Here is a 16502-nt window from a genome sequence, read left to right on the forward strand (position 1 = left end):
TTTTGCGCGTTTTTAAATAACCAATTTGCGCAAAGCTGGAAACAAGGCGCACAAAGGCGATATAACTGCTTAACAAGGGGTTTTCCGAGTCGAATAAAATAGGTTGTATAAGTTCTCCAATTTCAGCTGAATAAGTATTATACAGTTGTTTATATAAATTTTATTCGTTGGATATTCAGCTATGGCTGAATAATTGTGGCTGCTAAAATGTTTATTCAGCGGATAAATGTTTCTTGGGTCTTATTGCCCCTTTTATGACTCTTTAGATGACTGTGATAATCATTTAATGAAACATACTGCATTTTGCACTGTTAATCTGACACAATCGCAATAATTCCGATTACTCAACCAAACGAGCCGATTTTTAGAAGATTAAATTGAAATTCATAGTTCAGTAGTATGCTTTGATCGTGAGGATTAACTATGGTTTTTGATTCAATCTTCTAAAAATCGACTACTTTAGTTGAGTGATTCGCATTCTCAGATTCGCATTACCTGCGTTCACGGTAGGTTGAGCTCCAGGATATATATTTCTCATTTGCTCTACTACTCGAAATAATTAAAATAAGTTTTAGATTAATTCCAAAAATACGGGTTATGCTCAGTAAATATAAAAATAAACACTTTATTGCAGCTATTTTAAAATATTCCTCTATTATTTTAAAACTGCAATTCTAATTTCTTCGAGTCATCCAGCATCAGCAGTTCGATTGCTCGTCTGTGGTTTTTAACGTTCATTTCAAATCACCAACGAGTGCATTCACTGCTGTCCGGTTGTGCGCATGTGCGTGCGTTCAACTACCGTCCCTTGTGTTTGACAGCTGACACCAATACACCGCGACCGCTCGAGCCGTGAACGTTTCTGCACATCAATCAGTGCGTATGCGGTGCCTGTTTTGGTATGCGTTTTATGCTGCTCAGCAATAATATCCATCCATCGGGATAATTTTCATGTTTTCGTTGGTTGCTCTTGATGTTAAATCGAAAAACTACGGGTTTATGTAGTGAAAATTGTGTTTCGACTTGCAAAAACTGATAATTACCGGGTGTGTTGTGCCATACAATCGATTGTTTGTCGTGAGCGAGCGGTTTCGGGTGTGAAAAGTGATCTAAATAAGTCAGACTGGAGACGGACAGCTCCCACTGGGCATAAATTTCTATGCTGTGTAGTATACAAAACGCTGTGTTCGGAGTAAAAATATTGATTTTTTCTGCTACTATCTCGCATGGAATGTTTTATATCGACGGGTAAAATTTGTACGAATCGAAAAACTGGCTTGTGGCAAAATTCAACGGTGACGAGCAAGAAGAAATAATAGTGTTCTGTTTTTGTCTCGATGGTGGGTTGTAAAAATAACAACTTTGATTACAAACGTAAAGTTGTTTTACCAGTTCGATAATGCGTGGGCGGCGGAATGAAAATAATTATGAGCAGAAGGAGCAATCAGCCAACGGCAAACTGCTAGTCGTCATTTTGGATTTATGCTGTATCATATGCATGTGAAGTGAACCGCCGATGCAAGACTGAGTCCGACTGGTTGGGAGGTAAGCAGCCGCGGGAGAGAGTTTTTGCATGCAATATACATATGGCTCTAGCTTAAAGCTATGTACCAACCTACCGTCGAATCGATTGCCGTTATTGAATGTTGTTGATAAGGTTTGACTTTTGTACTGAAATGTTTACGCATGGGTTCAAACGGTAGTTCATTCCGAATGAGATTATTACAGAACGTTCGAAGTTAAATAGTTTGTTTTAGTGTCCAAGTTACTGAATAAATTAAGCTAAAACTAGCTTTAACTTAAAACAAATTAACGTCAGAACGCTTAGCTTTTCAGTTTAGTATTAAGCTGCAATTAAAAGGTTATTTACAGATAACAGATAGATACAGATAATAGTAATAGATTATAATAGACAATGAATAGGTAGAATATACCTGTTGTAATAGATGTGAGAGTAGATTTATAATAGACAGATAATGTTAAAGCAAATGCAGTGGAATTCAGTTCGACTAGTTTACTTCTTCACATATAAAATTGCTCAAAATTGTATTTTCACGAGCGTTAGGGTGAGTTTTCATACGACTTGTTTCTACAATATTATCGATTTTGACATTAACGACAAAATACGCAGAGCTGAAATTATAGGTACCACATAACAGTACCGTCTCGAAATACAGTGGTAACCAGATTTTGTTACTCCCCGATTTTGTCACGCTTTGCATTTATTAAAAGCTTAGTTTGAAAATCATTTTCAAACATGTCAAATGTGTTAAAACACTGTGAAAAAAACTGTGTTCAACAAGTTGATTATCGTGGAGTTTCCACAAAAGTTGTTTCTTATCTCCACAACTATAATAGCTAGAAGGTTACTTTCTTTGGCAAAGTTCTTTATAATAATCTTCGCCAAAATTTTGTAGAACATTGTTTTGCTCTATCTCTTACTGATTCAAAAATAAATTTTCTATCTTACTTTTCGGGGGGTTAATCAAAGAACCGTTCATACCATAAGAAAGAGCATTTTACGCTGTGAAATTTATCTGAACATAGATAATCAGTATAATCAACCATTTCGGCGCAATTAAAAAATGCGTGTTTTCATACCTTTGGGACCTGTGCTGTGAAAAGGTTACAAATGTCCACAGAGAGGTAGAAAGAAGTGCGAAATATCCTAAAAATGATCAGAATGAAATATATGTAGTTCATTCTAAGTTATCTGCAAAAACATAAAAATTGAAAAACTACCCGTTTTTGTCACCCCTAAATTCATCATGGGGGTGACAAAATCGGGTCATTACTGTATTGTTGATATCTGAATACTTTTTCTTTAAATTATTCAGCAATGAAAACAATTGGACGTTAAGAGTGTATTTGTGGAAAACGGCACATGCAAAGTTGTCTCAAAATATAAAGTCTGAAAATCGTAAAGTTTTCAAGGATGCATAACTCAGAAGGCACCGTTATAGGATATAATATCATGCGGTTGAAAGTATGGATAAAGAAGTGAAAAGAACTAGGTATTGTAAAAACTTTGATCAGCATCGTAAACGAAATCAAGTAGGAAACATACAATGGTTTGAATAGGTAAATCTTTTAAACCAAACTCAATAAAATATCATGTGTCATCAAATTTTCTTTAAGAGTTTAAAAGAGGTCCTACAAGCTACAACATTCCATTAACGCTTAAATAGTCATTAATCTATATTATCTTGAAATTAATAATTCAGGTAATCATCAGACTCTATGTCGCGGTTTTACTATAGAGGAACTTGATTATTGCTCAAAAGTCTATCATTAAAATAAGCTCATAAATATGTTATATCCAGTTTCCGAAATTAATCATAAGGAAAGGGTACTTTACGTCGGATAAAATCCTATCCCGAGTGGTTGCTAACTGGAATAGATTTCAACTGACGTCATTCGTTTTTCAAACGTTTGCAATATTACAGAGGAAGCTGGAACAGTGATAAGGATAGGGGCAACAGGATAAGGATATGCATGTATACATCATAATAGATCAGCAATGCCTACTGGTCAGTTAAAAAAAATACATGAAAGTGCTCTTGAATAATATTATTGAATAAGCTTGTGGAATTTATCATGGGGTAATAATTTGTTAAAAATCAGAAAGCTTGTGTACAAGACACGACCGCATATCTAAGTGACGCAGGACTACGTAAGTCTATTTGTAGTGATAGTAGCATGTATCAATGCATGGAACATTCGATTCTTCATGAATAATACATGCTATATGCAGCATATAAACATGCTACATGCATTTTATATTACATAAGTAACATAAGTAGTTAAATTGTAAACGTTCAATTCTCAAAAGATTTCGGAGTTATTTCTATGTGCATTTGGAAACAATTTAACTAAATTAAGAACACAAACTATTGCTTTCCTGCTGCCTGACAGAAATTAAAGATTATTTTTATTACCACGTTGAGGAACCGCGTTGAAGGGATTTTCCAATTCAATCCCATTTTATCAACAGCACATCTTTTCACTACACTTCCAATGAAACGGCAAACATGCGTATCCATATAGAATCATATTATAACCGAACATTACTACTGTAGCGGACTTTTCAAACACAGATAGCAAATTCCTAGGTTTAATCGTCTCGCCGTAAAGAATTTGCAATCTGTTAGGACAATGGACTAGTCTTTTTTTCTGGCACACTTCCCTAACACAGACATCAAATTGGACTAGGTTTAATCGCGTTCGTAGGAAATATTTTGGCATGAGGGGCTTTGTCAGTTTTGCTGGCGTCCTTCCCAAGCAAGGACATCAAAATAGTCTAGGTTTAATCGCGGTATTAAGAAGTCTTGTTGAGACGAGGGAACTTTGTCACTTGTTTTGGCTTACTTCCCAAGCATAGATATCAAATTGGTATAGGTTTGGATCATCGTAAAGAATCGTCCACCCAATCACGAAGCGAGGATTTCCAGTTGGACAATGCTTTATTATTTTCAATTTTTCAATAGTTAGTTCGTACTTTGAAATCAATAGATTTCATTATTGGTGTGGATGCGTAGAAAATTTTCCAATCGATTGGCGTAAAAATATTAAATTTAAAATCGATATGGAAACCACTAAGATCTTAGCGCTCAAAATCTTTCATTTTTCGATTTTTTGGAATGATACCTTGCCGTAAGACGTAGTCCTACGCCAAAAGTAACCACCTTTGAAGTCAGTGTATAATCACTTCAAAAATACTGGTTAAAATATCTTGGTGGCCTGAATCTCAGTTACGGAAACATGTTCATTGGAGTGTATTCAGCTGGATAATTGCATTTCGGTTCTATCTGATATTAGATGATTGATTAATTATATCACACTGAAATCATTTTTAAACCATCCCCCACCCCACTCGATTAATACATCTATCATTTCTATAGATGCGTTACAAAACAAATAGTTCACCTTTACGGTGTACCGTAACAAAAACCTTCGAATTACCCATCAAAGCTAGATGATTGATGATTATAAAAAGTGTCAATTATTAAGGCTTGCTTGAGGTTGGCTTGAGTGGGGTTGTGAAAGGTGCGAGTCCGGTGAAAGTAATGAGTTTTATTTAAAATTGACTACATCGAAGGCTCTCAATAAGTTTTAATTGGTGCGATTTTTAATGAGTGCATGTTGAGTTATCTTGAAATATGTTAGTTGCCGACAGCGATTTAAGAGAATTTGTTCTTAATTTAATTAATTTTCTGGAAAAGGCTAAAGTTGAATTGTTGTTTTTGAGCTGCAAAAAAAGTTTTCATGTTTTCATCTAATACTACCCTTCAAAATAATCAATCAATACCGTATAACAATTTGAAATGATGTTTATTGAGGCATCTAATTTATTTCCTATAGCTGCTACCTTTTTATCAGGCCTATCTCGTCACTTACCACGTAATTAGGCGATTACCTGTTCCAGCATGTGTGCGGAAAACGATGCAAGACCTAATGAGAAAGTGCATGTATTTTTCTCCTTGCTTTCATGCAACAAGCTACCATCTGTTAACTGCACAGTAGTTTGATTTCCGCATCAAACACAGTAGTTTCGCATGATATCTGTAGCAACCAGCAACCTATCTACTGATAGGTTGCAATGATTTTTAATTCTGTAGAACAATGTTTTTTTGTCTAATTTGCATTTTCAAATGTCGAAAACATATGTCCTTATGTCTCAGTTTGCAATTGTAACACTAAAGCTTTTTTAGAAAATTGTTCAGGTTCAGTTTAAGCAGCATTTTCCTATTTACAACAAACTAAGAAATGCGTTTCGTTCAAAACAAATCTTTTTATATGTGTAACTGGGTGACTACCAAATTGAGTTCCATGTGCCCCACCAAGATTATGCTTGCTGCTACTCCGTGGTATGTACGGCATTTTTACAGCCAGTGGGTGAAACAAGATAGCTAACGAGAATACTTCCACTCAGATGTAACCACACTTCAAAAGAAGAAAAGCGAATGAAAAAATATATCTTGTAATCTAGGGAATTCTATTGAAATAAAATAGCACAAAAAATGTCTGTTATGAATTTGTTCCTACTGAATTAAAATCAACGCCACGATGTGAACTAAAATAACCATACTTTGTTGCATTACTAGAACACTCCGTGTTTCTTTCGTTTGAATCATTTTGCTTGCTACTTTTCCTTGATCTACTGAAACGTACAAATTTTTTAGTCGCTGTTGCTTTATTCGGTCTAGAAGATTTACAAAACTCTAAAAGTTTTCATATTCAATCGTGAATACCTGTAAAACATGTACCATCTAAGTCATTTTATAGGCGATGTTTTTATTATCCCTTATTATTTTCACTACTTGGGTGTAGTTGTCCTGAAATGAAAAACATATTAGTTCTTGTAAATAGGGCAGATAACGTCATCCTTCCACTCATCCGGCTGCCGTTCCATATACCATGTCGTGACAATCAATACATCAATGCAAACAGTTGATCAACCTGCCCGGATCCATTTTCATATGTTTCTTTAACTTTCGGTGGATTGTTCCTTTAACGTCACTTATCGGTTAGGGTGGCCAGGGGCGGACTGGGAGCCAAAGGGCCCACCGGGCCTTTGAGATTAGGGGCCCCAGTTTGCAATATTCTCATGATAGTAAATTAACACAAAAAACGACATCTACTCAAAAGACATCAGCGTTACAAGGACAGTAAATCGAATGAATATGGGCTCTATTTTATAAGTCATGTCGTGCAACTCGACTCGACCCAGGCACAGTTGAGTGCCGAGTATCGGGAGAATGGGCAGCATAGCGGCTCGATGCTCGAAACAAAACAAACTCAGTCGTTATTAGAACCGAGTTACCAGTTTTTGGCGTGTGCGCCATATTAGCGGTTCACGGTACTTTACTTTGGACGCATTTTTCTTCAACACAATCTACGCTACTTTGAGTTTTAGTTTGTTCAGCCACCACCACAGATGCTGTTCTACCGACAATATCCATTTCATCGAGAAAGCAGACGAACTAACTAGATTTGCTGAAGATTGTGCCTATGTGTTGCTCCTTTCATAACATCCTCTAACGGCATGTTGAGCAGCCCACATGAGGGACAATCACGTTGATAAAGTCCCCTGCGAGGTTAGAATGGCCATGATTTTACGGTCGATGGTAACATACGCAACTTTGAAATCAATGCAATAATTGTGCGTTGAATTCTGTATTCATGGACTTTTTGGAGGTTCCGCCGCGGCATGAATATTTGATCTGATTTGCGTGATAAATGATAGGATGTCAATAGTTCAATATATGCTCGGCGTTAAGTCAGACCGAACCAAGTCACAAAATTCTGATTTAGACAAAAACCGTTTCAAAGTTTGTTGCTCTGTATGGTTTATTGCTATCACTTGTTCGAAATCATCTCATAGCTCTAGCAGTTTGCAACATTTATGTAGTCTGATTAGAGTAAAAGGTAGCTTAGAAAATTCTTGATCATTTGCTGTCATTAACTCATTTTTTTTTAATTTTGCGACTTGGTCCGGTCTGATTTAACACCGACCATATATGAGTAGCTTACTGCGTCTACACGTCAGAACAGAACAGTTGATAGTACAGGCGATTCCCGTGCCGAGTTATAGCTATCCCTGGGATTAAACTCTTGGATTCTCCTATAAGAATCCTGGTTCTATAAGCAAGGTATTTTGTGCGAATCCTCTGTAGAATTTCTTCATACGATTCCAATGTAAGGAATGCCAGAGACTCTGCGCGAATCTTTTTGGTTCGTCCTGGTAGAACTGCGAAAAAAAGAATCCACCGTCTAAAAATGCCAGTACGAAGAGCACGTGCTCGCCAGTCCAGAGGAGAGGTTCGTCAGCAACGACACAGGGAGTTTCTACAAAACGGTCAGGTGCAAGAATTTTGCCATGCCTATGATGCAATGATAGTGCTGGCTGCTGGCAACCCGCTTACTGACAAAACGACGGTACATGGCGTGGAAATCCAAATGGTGTTGGTGTCGAAGAGGAACTGAATACATTTTGGTATGCTCGTGACATGTGACAACGATGTAAGTCGCAAAATAAAACGACTAATTGCAGCTGCGAATTGGCCTTTACGCAGGCATTATATTTTGTAGCTGAAGTCCCGTAGCTTGCAAATTCGCATAAAACCGACGCTCTAGAGAACACTAATCCTCTCGGCGGCCCTTTACGGACATGAATCATGGACGCTATAAGAAGCTGATCGACGAATGCTTGGGGTTTAGCGTAAAATTTCATACGTATTTCGAATGCGTAAAGCGCATTCATGAATAAATATGTCAAACATATTCACATTCTCCTTTCGCGGAAATAGACATTTTCTTAATTAGAAAGAGAAGAATTAGATAAACATGTTATTAAAATATGTGTTTTAATTTAACTTTGCGATTTATTTAGTGATCCCTTCCTTTGAGATAATTGTTATTTTATGATTTTTATCATGGTTTTGAAAAGTTTTTTCTTTCAGTATTATTTTTTTTCTGAAAACACACTTAATTTCCTACAACTTTTCCTTTGACGCCATTTTGATCAAATAAGTAGTTTTCAAGATATCATGTTTTGAAAAAAAGTAATCTCATTTTTAAATACGCCCTTTTGAAAAGTTGATGAGTTGATGAGCAGTGATAGAAATTATTGTTACAGTAGGATACTAAATACAGTATAAACAATAAAACTTGTAAGTTATCGGTTAGCCTCATCCGCGAGCGTTGCTGAGACTCCCTGAAACAAGTCTCAGGGTCGGCATGCTTATCCTGGGTTTTCGCGGGAAAGCAAGGAAATACCTGAAATAGCCGAAGGAAAACCCTGGACGTTTAGCTTTCTCACTTCGTCTTCTGGTGTTTATACCACCTACTTTCTTAGTCTGTCTAACCTGTACTTTTCTTCGACGGGGCCCCTTTTCTTCCGATACTCACATACATAGGTCACACTACCAACCACTACCGCTCGTGATTGCCGCTTCCGGTCTGGATGCACCTCGAAACTGCCAACCAGCGGCTCTTGTCGTTGTCAACTGCGTCGGATGAAGGGTCACTCGGGTTTTGCCGATCTACCAAAGGGTTTTCGGTTCCACAAAAGATAGCTGGATTCAAACAAACGCTGCGGGGTTCTGGGAGAGAAACTTCGAAGGCGTTAGTTGGCTGGCTAGGGCTTCAATTGGCAAAACAGCAAACAGGGGCGGCATTACCTGTATTCACTAAGTTACACTTACTTTCTTTATATCACAGCACTTCTAATTGTTTGGATTGGATTTTTGGCTTTGTACTATCAAAAGCAGTGAATTTTGTTGGTACGAGGTCACTGTGTAATTGACCGTTCGGCTTGAGATCCTCTTTCCAAATGCTCTTTTTGAAAGTACATTAATTACATGAAATCTCTTTGCAGAGGCTACCAACGCTTACAAACTTAAGAAAAGATAACCAAACCATCAAACTTATTGTAATCCACCATAACTTTTATGGTTTTAAGAGATTCTACCGTAAAAATGACGGGTTGTTAAGTATCTTAACAATAAAAAAGGTGTCACTTCCTGTGTAGTGTTAAGCATTCACGCCACTCATGCCAAGGGTACGGGTTTAAATCCCAACCCCGCATAAAGTCACGAATGACTCAAGCTGTTAAAGTGGCAAAAATGAACAAAAAAAAAACAATAAAAAATCTTTTTTTACAAACAAAACTTTTTATTTACAGTGAAATTTATTGTCCTTTTATGGTAATTTTTCGAGAAAAAAAACAAAATTTAATTGAAAATGTTGTGTTGAAATATGACCAATTCTATTGCATAAATTAAGAAACACAAATATGAACAAAATTTGAATTTGAGACTTCTTCTTCAGCAGCATAGAGTCGGGGTGGCTCGTGCTGTTTCAGGCACTCGTCTCCATTCAACTCGGTCTTGGGCCACTCGTCGCCAATTTCCTAGTCGTCTCAGAAGTCGCAAATCGCTTTCGACCTGGTCGAGCTATCGTGCACGTTGGGCCCCCCTGTTCCTGGTACCGGTGGGGTTGTTGAAGAGGACTATTTTCGTCGCACTGTCGTCCGGCATCCTTACGACGTGTCCGGCCCACCGTAGCCTGCTAACTTTCGCTAGATGTACGATGGGAGTCTCCCCAAGCAGTGCCTGTAGCTCGTGATTCATACGCCTCCGCCACTCTCCGCTTTCAGTTTGTACTCCGCCAAATATCGTCCGCAGCACTTTCCGCTCAAACACGGCAAGGGCGCGAATGTCCTCCGTAAGCAGCGTCACGGCTTCAAGTCCATAAAGAACTACCGGTCTAATAATGGTTTTGTACATTGTTAGCTTCGTGCGGCGGCGTATGCTTCCTGATCGTAGCGTTTTACGAAGGGCAAAGTAGGCCCGATTTCCCGCTTGGATGCGCCGCTGGATCTCCTTACTAGTATTGTTGTCCGCGGTCACCAGCGATCCCAAATACACGAACTCCTCTACCACTTTTAGTTCGTCGCCGTCAACGGTTACCGTCCGTGGGAGGCGCGCGTTTGTTTCCTTTGGGCCTCTTCCTTTCATGTATTTGGTCTTCGACGCATTTATTTTTAGCCCAATTCTCCTAGACTCCGCTTTCAGTCTGGTGTAGATTGCCTCCGCCGGCGCCGTCGCAAAGTTCCTGGCTATGATATCGAAGTCATCTGCAAAGCCTAGAAGTTGGCTACTCTTGGTAAAAATGCCCGCTCGTCGGTTCACCCCCTCAAGAGCGATGTTGAACAGCATGCAGGATAGACCGTCACCTTGTCTCAACCCTCGTCGCGTCTCGAAGGGACTTGGGAGTGTCCCAGAGATGCGTATGAAACACATCACTCGATCCAATGTAGCTCTGATCAGTCGCGTCAGTTTGTCCGGAAAACCGTATTCGTGCATTATCTGCCATAGCTTGTCTCGATCGACTGTATCGTATGCTGCTTTGAAATCTATAAAGATGTGATACGTGGGCACGTTGTACTCCCGACATTTCTGCAAGATCTGTCGGATAGTAAAAATTTGGTCCGTAGTTGCGCGTGGCCCCATGATACCCGCCTGATAATTCCCTACGAAACCTTGTGCTATCGGTGACAGGCGGCGTAACAGGATCTGGGAGGGTACCTTATAGGCGACGTTTACCAGCGTAATACCGCGATAGTTGCAGCAGTCTAGCCGATCACCCTTTTTGTAGATGGGACAAATCACTCCTTTCATCCATTCCTCCGGTAGCTTTTCCTCCTCTCAAATCCTCGAAATAACCTAGTGTAGAGCCTTTGCTAGCGTTTCTCCGCCATGTTTATAAAGCTCTGCCTATAGGCGGTCCTTCCCAGCGGCTTTATTGGTCTTCAGCAGCCTGATTTCTCGTTTGACTTCTTGGAGATCAGGTGCTAGGACATTACTATCTTCCATGGGTGCTCCTAGGTTAATTTCCGTTCCGCCTCCTTCTACGACTTCGCCATTGAGGTGTTCATCGAAGAACTGCTTCCACCTGTCGACCACCTCGCGCTCGTTTGTAATTAGATTCCCTCCCTCGTCCCTACACATGTCAGGTTTCAGTGTGTAGCCCTTCCGAGTTTGGTTCACCTTCTCATAAAACTTGCGCGTGTCATTAGCTCGGAATAGTTGCTCTAATTCTTCACGATCTCTGTCCTCCTTTTGGCGCTTTTTTCTCCTCAGGATCGTGGTCAACTGGTTCCTAGCTCGTCGGTACTTGGCCAGGTTCTCTCTAGTGGCAATACTTAGATAATTTTCCAAGCAATTTGAGACACTTTTACAATAAATTTACCATAACTTTCAATAGACCATTTCATATAACAAGCGTCAAGGTTACCTGCTGATATTGATATTGCGCTTTCCCGTGCGGGTACTTTGACAATCCACAGACCCCACGGGGAAGCAATATCAATATCAGCAATGTTCTTAGTTCGTAAAATGGTCTATGTCCACAATAGAAACTGTTGTAAACGCATTGTTTCTACTGCAAAATGTAATGTAATTTTTTTTCGGGTGAAGGAGGCGGAACGAAAGTTGACATGGGACTGCCCAGCGTTCCGGCTAACAATCTTAAAGGCATTTGGTAAGAAATTGGATAACTGAAGACTAATAAAGCCCCCGAAAAGGGCCGACGATCGGCAGAACACTATAAAACTGGTAAGAAATCTGGTAAGCAGGTACTTTGGCGGAAGATTTTCAGCATTTTGGAGAAAGATAAACTACTGGAGGAGTGGACAGTATTACGTTGATCAACACCGCCTACAAGGTGCTCTCCCAGATTTTGGTACGTCGTTTTCCCCAATAGACAAAAATTTCGTCAGGCAGTACGATCTTTATGGGGACCCCTGCTACTACACATCAAATTTTCACACTCCAAAAAATTCTCCAGAAATATCGAAAACACAATATGCCCATGAGTCAAATACTTGTGGATTTTAAGGCAGCATACGATTCAGTCGACCGCAAAGAGTTATAATAGATGCAATGTACGAGAATGGTTTTTCGAACAAACTGACGTGGCTCAACCGCTTAGTTGGTTTCAAGGCACGGTGCTGGTCTAACAAGCTTGCTAGATAGAGTCAGTAGGATTGTTGTACTAGCCCCGTAACTGTCCTACACTCTAACAGACGGATGTGAAGTCTGTCGATAAAGAAGGGTCAAGGCTTAGAAAAGACGTTTAAGCCCAAGGCTTTGCTTTGTTTCTGACGCGGCTGATCACTTACTTAGATGGCTTGCCGTCCTAAGACAAAGCCTGTTGAACATTCTCCATGGAACTCGGTTGAGGGCTACCGCTCTCCAATTCTTCGGACACCGAGTACTCTCCGCCAGATCTCGCTCCACCTGGTCTAACCATCTTGCTCGCTACGCCCCTGGTCGTCTTGTTCCTACCGGATTTGAGGCGAACACCATCTTTGCAGGGTAGTTGTCCGGCATTCTTGCAACATGCCCTGCCCATCGTATCCGTCCAGCTTTAGCTACCTTCTGGATACTGGGTTCGCCATAGAGCTGTGCGAGTTCATGGTTCATCCTCCGCCTCCATACTCCGTTCTCCTGTACGCCGCCGAAGATCGTTCTGAGCACTCGTCGTTCGAAAACTTCGAGCACTCGCAGGTCCTCCTCGAGCATTGTCCATGTTTCATGCCCGTAGAGAACAGCCGGTCTAATAAGCGTCTTGTACAGGGTGCACTTTGTACGGGGACTTAGTCTGCTCGACTGCAATTGCTTGTGGAGCCCATAGTAAGCACGACTTCCGCTGATAATACGCCTCCGAATCTCACGGCTGGTATCATTGTCCGCCGTTACCAGTGAGCCAAGGTAGACAAATTCATCGACTACCTCAAACTCATCGCCGTCGATCAATATACTACTGCCCAAGCGGTGTCGTTCGGCCTCGGTTCCGCTGGCCAGCATGTACTTTGTTTAAGACGTATTTACCATTAACCCAATCTTTTCTGCTTCGCGCTTTCGCAGACGAATTGACTAGATTTGTTGAATATCGTGCCCCGCGTGTTGATATCCTCTCGGTTCATAACACCTTGTAGCGCTATGTTTAGTTTGATGAGCTTCCTGGGGAAGCTGTTCTCGTCCATGATTTTCCATAGCTCTTTCCGGTCGATGGTATCATATGCGGCTTTGAAGTCAACGAATAAATTATCCGTGGGAACTCTGTATTCACGGCCCTTTTGAAGGATTTGCCGCAGTGTAAATATTTGATCCGTTGTAGACCGACCTTCGACGAAGCCGGCTTGATAAGTTCCTACAAATCTATTCGCAATTGGTGATAGACGGCGGAAAATGACAGCACTTTATAGGCGGCATTGAGAACGGTGATCGCTCGATAGTTCTCACAGTCCAACTTGTCGCCCTTTTTATAGATCGGGCAGATAACTCCATCTTTCCACTCCTCTGGTAACTGTTCCGTATCCCAAATTCTAACAATTAGTCGGTGCAGACAAACGGTCTGCTATTCTGGTCCCATTTTAATAAGCTCCGCTCCGATGCCATCTTTCCCAGCTGACTTTTTGTTCTTTAGATGCATGATGGCCTCCTTAACTTCGCCTGTCGTTGGGGCTGGCACCTCTTCCCCGTTTGTTGCACCGTCGAAATCGCTTTGCTCGTCGCCATGGTTCTCCGCCTGGGCGCCATTCAGGTGTTCGTCGAAGTGCTGCTTCCACCTATCGGTCACCGCACGATCGTCCGTCAGAATACTGCCAGTCTTATCCCGAAACATTTCGGCTCGCGGCACAAAACCTTTGCGGGATCCGTTCAGTTTCTGGTAGAACTTTCGCGTTTCCTGAGAACGATGCAGCCGCTCCAACTCTGCATATTCCTGCTCTTCCAGGCAGCGCTTTTTCTCCCGAAAGATTTGGTTTCACTGCATCTTCTTCTGTTTGTGTCTTACCACGTTCTAACGTGTGGCACTGCGCATCTTGGCCGCCCGCGCAGCGTTCTCCTCGTCCATCACCCTTCTACATTAATCGTCAAACTAATCGTTCCGCTGATTCCGGGCCACATACCCGATGGAGCTCTCCGCTACACTGCTGATGGCTGTTTTGATAGAGTTCCAACAGTCCTCGAGAAGGGCTTCGTCCAGCTCGTCCTCTTCCGGCAGCGCAGCTTCGAGTGAATGCGCGTAGCTCGCGGCGACGTCTGGCTGCTTCAGCCGCACGAGATCTAACCAAGGCTGACGTCGGTACCGAATGTTGTTCACAACGGAGAGTCATGGGCGCATCTTAACCATCACTAGGTAATGGTTCGAGTCAACGTTAGCGCTTTGTTAGGATCTGACGTCGATAATGTCTGAGAAGTGCCGAAAAAGGTACTACGTACGGCCATATTCTTGGAGGCGGCAAAGTCGATAAGCCCATTTCATTGGTCCGCTGGTGTGCACCGAACCTTCCAATCACTGGTTTGTATTCCTCCTCCTGGCCGACCTGAGCTTTGAAATCCCCGATGACGATCTTGATATCATGTTTTGGGCAGCGGTCGTATTCACTCTCCAACTGCGCGTAGAATTCATCCTTGTCGTCATCGGTACTTCTGAGGTGAGGGCTGTGCACGTTGATGATGCTTATATTGAAGAATCGGCCCTTGACTCTCAACCTGCACTTTCGAGAATTGATTGGCCACCACCCGTTTCCGCATCTCGCCCATCACTATGAAAGCTGTACCCAGCTCGTGTGTGTTGCCGCAGCTCTGGTAGATGGTATGTCTATCGCTGAACATACGTACCGTTGAGCTCTTCCAGCACACCTCATACAGCGCTACGACGTCGAACTTGCGGCTCTTCAATACGTCGGAGAGCACTCGAGTACTCCCTTGGAAGTTGAGAGATCGGCAGTTCCACATCCCGAGTTTCCAATCCATAGTCCTTTTTCGTCGCATGGGTCTATTCCGATTGTTCCAGTAAGAATTTATTTGTTCTTCGTTCCGTGCTTTAGTATTTTTCGTGGTGACGGCTTGCAAAGCCTGCTACACCTACCCCCTGTTTCGCCGGACGGCCAACGAAGCTCGAAAGAGCCCTCCTTTCCTGTCGGCATACGACCTTGGCTTCCACCGGGGTTGGTTAGCCGATCTCCACCAAAGTTGCTCGTATCCCGGCTGGTACCACGAGGAGGTAGGAATAGGAGTTGCTGAATAAGAGGCTATGAACCACTGTAGGGTCTATTTTATGCCTACACGTGCACAATGTAGCGACGGTACGCATTATTCAGTTGTTTACCAGCCTGCGACTGATCAAAGCTACCTTATAGTAAGTCATGTGCTATATGTGTGTTGAGTGAAGAATGTTGCGACGAGGCCCCAAAAATGCAAAACCTTCCGTTCAAATCCGGAAAAAGGACGAATATCTTCCATTAGCAAATTTACAATCTCAAGCTCGTATAGAATTACCGGACTGATGAGCGTTTTGTATATCGTCAGCTTAGTGCGGTGGCGTATGCCCTTCGATCCCGACTTCTAGCTTGACTGCGTCGTTAAATCTCATCTCGGTGTCTCACCTTCTGTTTATGCCTGGGTACGCTAGTGGCCATCATTCGGAGGCAGAACAAACGGTTGAACAGAAAACGAAAGCACTTAGTCGTTCTGAGCAGTAGATTACTCTGGGTCTATGGTTAAGATGAGCAAAAACAAGCCTTTCCACTGTAGTACTTCTCCGCTGCATGGTCAGCTTGCCAAAGCAGGGCAAAACTTTACAGGTCCATTGTGAGCTCTAATGATACGGAAGAATACGACTTATTAGGGACATCACCACGACCAGTGGCTTTATAGAACTTTTGATCGGAAAGCTCACGCATCCATGTTCACGTACGTATCGTTGTCCATGAGGATCATCCTTCTTACTTCGTATGAACCTCATTGTACAAATTTCGGGCACATCTTTTGGCAACTCGATTCTACTGCAGCATCCTGTTTGGTTGCTTACCGGCCCGAAAAGATCGAAATCATTCTCACAGACGAATATTTCTGATGGTGCTTTGGCTGTCATTGAATTTCTTGGCGATATCTCAATCCGATAGCCCTGGGTTTGCCCTAAGTGTT

The sequence above is a fragment of the Sabethes cyaneus genome, chromosome 3 (genome assembly GCF_943734655.1).
Source record: "Sabethes cyaneus chromosome 3, idSabCyanKW18_F2, whole genome shotgun sequence".
Lineage (NCBI taxonomy): Eukaryota > Metazoa > Arthropoda > Insecta > Diptera > Culicidae > Sabethes > Sabethes cyaneus.